General features: G+C 34.4%; 1 pseudogene; it reads left to right on the top strand.

Moving 5' to 3' along the window:
- Window positions 1-394: 394 nt before the first annotated feature.
- LOC102628120 (probable U3 small nucleolar RNA-associated protein 7) lies at window positions 395-6635 on the top strand (annotated as a pseudogene).
- Window positions 6636-7711: the final 1076 nt, after the last annotated feature.

Genomic DNA, 7711 nt, shown 5'->3' with positions numbered 1-7711 from the left:
TATGATTTCATGATTGTAATTGTTATTTCATTTGATTTATCAATGGGCACGACACACACTTGTGGTCAAGATTACCCGGTATCTTGGTGGGAGCAATTATAAGTATTGGAATTATATATTAACAATATAGAATTTGTACAACACATCTCTTGATGGGTTTTCGGTACTTGATCATAGAATTCTCTAGCCAGAGTGTGTCAACTTATTTAGTGTGTTGAAAATGATCATTAGAGAAAACTAGTAAGTATCAAGGAACAAGATGTTATTAAATTGATTGGATAGTTGAGATATCAATTTAATTAATAATGTGGTACAAAGGATTGTGCAGTAAAGAAATCAATGTGGTATGGGTCAAATTATTATTCGAGAACACTATCCTGGATAGCATACAATTATGGAGGTCAGTTCCAATATTTTAGTGGAGTAGATTTGGAATTAAATAATTGGGCTAGTTTAATTACAGACCTAATTATTGTAGCTAATATTGTATTTACTCATATGATTATCGGGTTAGCTCATTTAATTGACTACACCACTACTGAATTAATAAGAAAGATAACTAGCTATTTAGGTCAAAAGTCTAAATATATCATTTAGTGGGAGGCTACATTTAATATGCTTGTGTGTAAGGGGCCTTATGTTATTTTGCAAGGTGGGCCCTTATAGAAAAAGCAACATGACTTTTGGTTTTTATTATTTGGAGCCTAGGGTTTTCACTAAAGGGAGATATAAAAAGACTTATTTTCTCTAAAGAAAAAGAAAGAGCCGCAATATACAGATCAGAGAAAAAGAAATTTTCTCTCTAACTTACTAATTGCTTTAGTGGTGATAAAGGCGCCCAAACGTCAAGTGTAGATCAAACTTGAGTCATAGCCTGGAAGATTATTTGGTGGCGGATCGTGATCTAACAGGAGTGGTGGTGACGGATCGTGATCTGGGAGTCTAAATCACTTCAGCGGAAAAAGCAAAGATTGTTCATCTTCTACGAGTTTCAAAGTACGATTTCTAGATTACGAATTCTTATATATTGTATGAGATCGATCCTAAATTTTTTTTTAATAAAAAAAACTGATTTTTCTCCAGCAATATAATACGAACATCTCTGAGAATGTACTAGGTGAGATGCACTGTGGATTATGGGAATCTATTCAACTCTTTAGTTCTCAAATTATTATTAGCAGAGTTTGTATCTCGTGGGACTTTATGCAAAGCAAAAGGAATTAGTTGTGTAACCCAGAAGTCTAAGCCCGGTTCAACCTATTAGTTAATTGTGCTTTTGGTTGGTTAGTAGATGTTCAATAAAGAAGCGATAATGGGTGCATTTTTTCTACGCATAGGAGGAGAGTGGTGGAACCAAACATGAGATGTCAATGATATCTCTCAGTGTGCAATTACGTGGCAGTTTCTTTTACTTAGATCTGCGTATAGTCAGATTACTAATTAAGTTAATTAACTTTGGAAATTGGAAACTTCCTGCAATTTTTTTTTTCCGATTAAAGGCAATACGATGTGTTTCTAATAAGTCATTCCGCTCACAAGGTTTAATAACTCATTCCGCTCACGAGGTTTGCTTCTCTCGGCGCTCTTTGAAGCTTTAATCTGAATGACATAAGCAGTTGGTTAATTGATTGATTGATTTATTTAAAAATCGAATTAAGTATTTCGAGAAGTGGATTTGTTTTTGGAAATAGTTAACAAAATGCTTTTCCAGAAAGCACATTAATGCTTTTCCAGAAAGCACATTAATGCTTTTCAATAAACTCATTATTATTTGATGTTCGACAATATATTTTTATTATATTGGATGTGCATTGTTTCTATTTCGAAATTAGGAAGTGACGTGATATATGTTTAATCTGCAGGAGATCTCCTATGAATTAGATACAAAGGTCAAGAAATATCTCAGAGGAGAGGGTGCTAATTTGGAGGTATGGTATTGTTGATTGAGATTTCTTGTCAGAGTTGATTTTTTATGATATTTATTCAGTTCTAAGCTTTTCATTTCTGCAGATTTTAAAAGACAAAAATTGAAGGGTCAACTTCCTCTCAGAGAAGAATTATATGGAAAATCTGCGAAAGCTGCTGCCAAAGTTGAAAAGGTAATTTAGTTTCCTATTTAACTTGTCATCTGTCATTAAATTTTCTCAAATTCTATTTTGAGAAGATAAGGTGAAAAATTTTACAGGATTGTATGTTTATGATATACATTTTTGTTAAAGAATCATATTGAGCTTGCTTCTTAGATAAAGATAACATATTGAAGGGGGCGGTTGGTAGAAGCAATTGCTTGTGAAGTAGATATCCTAAGCTCCAGAAATTAATATGATATCATGTTACCAGGTTGATGCCTGCTCTCTGACTATTTTTCTACCAATTTCCATTGGTTAAGGTTTTGTTTGACTCATTGTCTGTTTAAGGACAATTTTAAATTCAAATTTCTTGTTCCCGTAGTGAAATTGTGGCATGTCTTATGCAGTTGCATACCTATTATCTTTGTTTAAATTAGTTAAAAATGCAAAAAATTAGGAGAATTGTAGAAACTATGAAAGAAAAATACTGAAATCATTGCAACTCTTTTAAGGTTTGCTGAAAATATGTTGTTATCTATGGAAAGATCTTGGCTGAAAAGGGAAGGTGGATAAGGAATTGAAAAGTAATAAAGAGTTTTATTTTGTAAAATGAGTAGAATGGGATCAGAGTTCTTAACCATACACTTGCTCTAGAATTTCTGTTTGAGGAGTGAAATCCGTAATTTGGCTTTTGTTATTCAACTTTGAAGGGATTGGTAAAAGAAGGAATTTTTATGAAAATAAAAAGGGAAATTTTGCTTCAATGTTTAATTAAATTTGCTAGAGTTATCTTTAGAGTTAAAAGTTGGCTCCCATTGCATGCTTTTCTTAATAAAATATAGGCCCTATTTGTTGTTTAGATGCTGTAGTTTAATAGTGTAGAAAATATGACTTTTAAATAATAATTTTGAAAAAAAATAAGGGTATTATAGGTTTTCCACTATATAAGTGGTGGATTAAATCAACTTAGCTTTCAATCCACAATAGTTAATATTTGACAAACATTGTAATGTTATAACTTAAAAGCTACAGTTGCCCAACCTCAATATCAACTATGGCCGTAGTCTAGTAAAGTAGAATCTTGGACTTTTTGTTAGGTTGTAATACGATCAACAACACTTGGGTACAACCTTTTAATTTTCTGTTTTGGGCCATGTCTTCATCTTTGGATTCTTCTTTGGTTTTCTGGTCTCTCCAATTTGAGATAGTTATGCTATGTATTTTCATTGCCCACGACCTTATAAAATTGTTGCTGCGGTTCCTCTGAACGACTTAAAAGTACATTTGGTCTTTTGGTGATATTGCTTGATCAATGGTTCATTCACTGATGTTCATACTGCTATGTTGGGCAACTATCTTAAACAAAACTTACTTCTTTGTCTATTGCCTGACTAGTGTCATATTGCTAATGATAACTTTTGTTTTCGTCCTACCTGTGCAGAACTTGGTCCATATACTCTGGATTTTACCGTCAAGTGGTCGATATATGGCAGTTGCTGGACGCAAGGGGCACATAGCTGTTGTGGACATGAACAATATGAACTTAGTTAAAGAAATACAGGTATGCTGTTCTTTTGATGAGACCTCTTATATCTCTTGACAAACTGATTGCAATGTTACTTGTGTTTATCTAGGAAACCTAGTATGTGTTGACAAACAAGAAGTTATTTAGAATTTTAAAAAATAGGTTATGCTGGGACAAATGACTCAAATTTGATATTTTATTTATCTTACTGTTTGTTAGATTTCTCAGTATTACTTTGCGTACTCTAATGGAGTAATTTTCTTTGTTTGTACCTCCAGGTTCTATCTGGGAAGATTAAATGGATATACTGATTGTTTGTTGGTTTGTTCAGGTTAGAGAAATAGTACGCGATGTGGTCTTCTTGCACAATGAGCTGTTTTTTGCTGCTGCCCAGAAAAAGTATACCTGTTTTATTTTATTTTTTAATGTTTCAATGAATAGTAAATTCGTATGCTCTAAACGTATTGGTGTTCGTTCATATAGAGAATGCATTATTAACTATATTTGATGCTTGATATCTTTTGGTACCTTCATAAGAATTAGACACTTTGAATTAATTGAATTTTTTTGTCTCTGGGACCAGAGGTCTATTTTGGTCTGAGTCTTACTTGAATTTTCACTGCTGGCTATATTGGATATTGCTGGAACTTGATCAATCTAATTGATCGTTCTGCATGAGGTCATTCAAGGGAAAAACAAATCATGTGCAGAACTGATTAGTTATTTTCCTGATTTAGCTTTATTTTAACCAGTCAGTGACAATCTCCTTTTCAACAAAATTGGAGACTTTCAATTATCAATACTTGTTTAAAGGAATCCTTATTCCTCTGCAGCATGCTGCATATTTCTGTACAACATTGGAAAATTATTGGCATTCCTTTCTTGTTATGGTCGGTTGTAATAGGAAACTGGTCATCCCAAATCTTTTATATGGCTTAAATTTGAACCCCGTGAAGGCATAACTTGTTTGAGTTGGCCTAGGTTACCATTCCTTCATTGTTTTTGGTTTTTTTGGAGTTTATTTTTCAACCCAAACTCATTATGAAGCTCTATTTCAGGTGCTCCAGTTCTTTTTTTTTTTCTCAAATTCCCAACATACTCTGTTTTGGACATTTGGTTTTATTCATGTAAGTAAATTTCTTTGTTACTGATGACAACACACACACACAGTGTAATTCCTTGCAGTTTTGTAGTTCTTTAAAGAGTAATGATACAGCCACAAACTCTTGTACAAACTTATTTTGTACAAACTGACGTGGCATTAATTTATTGGTTGAATGAAAATATAAATTAATAAAAACAAATCATGTGGGCCAAGTGATATTTAATGCAACCAATCTTATCATGCCACATCAGTTTGTACAAAATAAGTTTGTACAAGAGTTTGTGGCTGTATCATTACTCTTCTTTAAATGAGCTTTCATTTTTATTATTGTTTTTATGTTTTGCCATCTTTTGATGACAGTCTCAAAGTTATATTTTTCATGGTTAGATATCAATATGAACAATGATGTAATGGACTCAGATAATTCTGTAGCTTTGTTTGAATGACAGCTAAAAATTCTAAATTTTGACAGGTACCCTTATTTTTACAACGGAGATGGCACTGAACTTCATTGTTCAAAGGCGAGTTCACTTTACTTGTAGGATTTCGATCTTTTTAGCTGTAGGTCGTTCAAATTTGAGAATGCCCAAGGTGATGTAGTCCAACCCAACAAGACTAATAATTTATGCTCTTTCAATCTTGCAAGAACATGGTGCAGTTCTGAAACTTCAGTTTCTCTTGGCGTCCATAAACAAACTTGGGCAGCTTTGATATCAAAATATTACAATGGGTGAGATTGTGGGTAATTTTTGGACTGGTCTAGGTCGTACTGATCTAATGCGGGTGAATCCCTTCAATGGGGTTGTTTCTTTGGGTCATTCTGGTGGTACGGTAACCATGTGGAAACCCACCACCTCTGCTCTGCTTATCAAGATGCTATATCATCAGGGGCCTGTTTCAGCGTTGGCATTTCATCCTAATGGTCATCTCATGGCCACAACTGGCAAAGAATGTAAAATTAAGATTTGGGACTTGAGGAAATATGAGGTTCTTCAGACATTAACTGGCCATGCAAAGACTTTAGACTTCAGTCAGAAAGGTTTGCTTGCTGTCGGGACTGGATCATTTGCACAGATTCTGGGAGATTTTTCTGGATCTCATAACTATAGCAGGTACATGGGTAATTCTATGGTGAAAGGCTACCAAATAGGAAAAGTTTCATTTCGCCCATATGAAGATGTGTTAGGCATCGGACACTCCATGGGTTGGTCTGGTATTCTTGTTCCCAGATCAAGTGAACCCAACTTCGATTCCTGGGTGGCAAACCCATTTGAAACATCTAAACAGAGGAGAGAGAAGGAAGTGCACTCTCTTCTTGACAAGCTCCTACTTGAAACAATCATGCTGAATCCATCTAAGATTGGTACGGTGAGGGAAGCAAAGAAGAAAGAGAAACCAACTAAGCAGGGGAGAGAAGCTGAAATGGAAGCTGCTGTTGAGGCCATTAAGGGGTTCGTTTGGAAGAATAAAACAAAGGGTAGGAATAAACCGAGTAAGAAAGCCAAGAAGAAACAAGAACTGATTGCACATGCCAGGAGACCTTTCTTGGATCAACAATTAAAGGAAGAACAATCCTTGTCTAAAAAAAAGCAAAAATTATTCGAGGAAGTTGAACTACCGGCATCTTTGCGGAGATTTGCACGCAAGAAACCAACGGCATGATTTTGGTTGGTTCTTGTTTTGTTGACATTTTTTGAAATGTTGTATTTATTTTCTTTTCTATCCCCAATTTTTTTTTAATGCCAAAAATGCATCTGGAGATCTTGTTTAATTGTCTTCCCCGTTGAGACACTAACTGGCAGAGAAGATTATTTCTATGATTATTTTTGCGGAGTCTAAGGCGCTACAAAACTCCCTTGGTATTGATCAACTTTACGAAGATCCCATTTTATTCCAGACGCTGGTAGCATTGGTCCTGTTGAGCCCCAATTTATTGCTTCTTCTCTACAGATAATGCTTACTACTTTAACTTGTTTTGAAAAATTAGGGTTTTGCGAGTATTTTATCTGGAAAATCTGTATTGTTATTGGGTGCTTCGGGTGCCAATCATATAAGATATAAGAAGAAAGATATTGAAATTTTGACATAAATTTTTAATCATTAATTTCAAGTAATCCAATGAAAGATATTGAAATTCAAAGTAGCATTTTACTGATGGTTATTCATTCACCATTAAATTGCTTGATTTCAATAGTTCAAAATTTATATTAAAATTTTAAGTTGAATTTGTTGAGTCATCAGATTTAGTTATTTTATTGCCTTAAATAAATCCTATTTATTAGGAAAGTAACTGTTAGTTTAAATATTTCTTCTCCATGATTCACGATCTGTTAGAGTGGAAAATGGGTAGTTTGTTTTTCAGTTTTCTTCCCTTGCTTTTGTATGGCTATAAGCCAATCGTTTAGCATTTGAATAATATGAGAATTATTCTGCAATTCTACAAAGTTGTGTGCTAAGCCTCTTATACCCAACAAAACTGGTATCAGAGCCTAAGGAACTGCAGCTTTCTTAGTGAGATTGATATTGCAGAAGAGTAAAACACGAGTTTGAGTGTCAAGACAATATTCTGAAAGAAGTTCTTTTGTTATGGCAACAGAGAATAGCTTTGTTCAACCTTCCATACCTCGCTTTGATGGTTTTTATGACCGTTGGTCAATGTTGATGGAGAATTTTCTGAGATCGAAGGAATACTGGAGCTTGATAGAAATTGGGATTCCCACAGTTGCAGATGGTGCTCAACCTACAATAGCAGAGCGCAAAGCCATTGATGAGGCAAAACTCAAGGATCTGAAAGTGAAGAATTACCTGTTTCAAGCCATTGACAGAACCATCATTGAAACCATCCTCAATAAGGAGACATCTAAGAGCATTTGGGAGTCAATGAAGCAGAAGTATCAAGGAACTACACGGGTGAAACGAGCTCAGTTGCAAGCACTTCGCAGAGAATTTGAGATACTTTAGATGAAGGAAGGAGAAACTGTAGATCAATACTTTGGTTGGACATTAACCATT

The sequence above is a fragment of the Citrus sinensis genome, chromosome 5 (assembly GCF_022201045.2).
Source record: "Citrus sinensis cultivar Valencia sweet orange chromosome 5, DVS_A1.0, whole genome shotgun sequence".
NCBI classification, from domain to species: Eukaryota; Viridiplantae; Streptophyta; class Magnoliopsida; order Sapindales; family Rutaceae; genus Citrus; species Citrus sinensis.
This window is presented reverse-complemented; position numbering and strand designations above follow the sequence as displayed.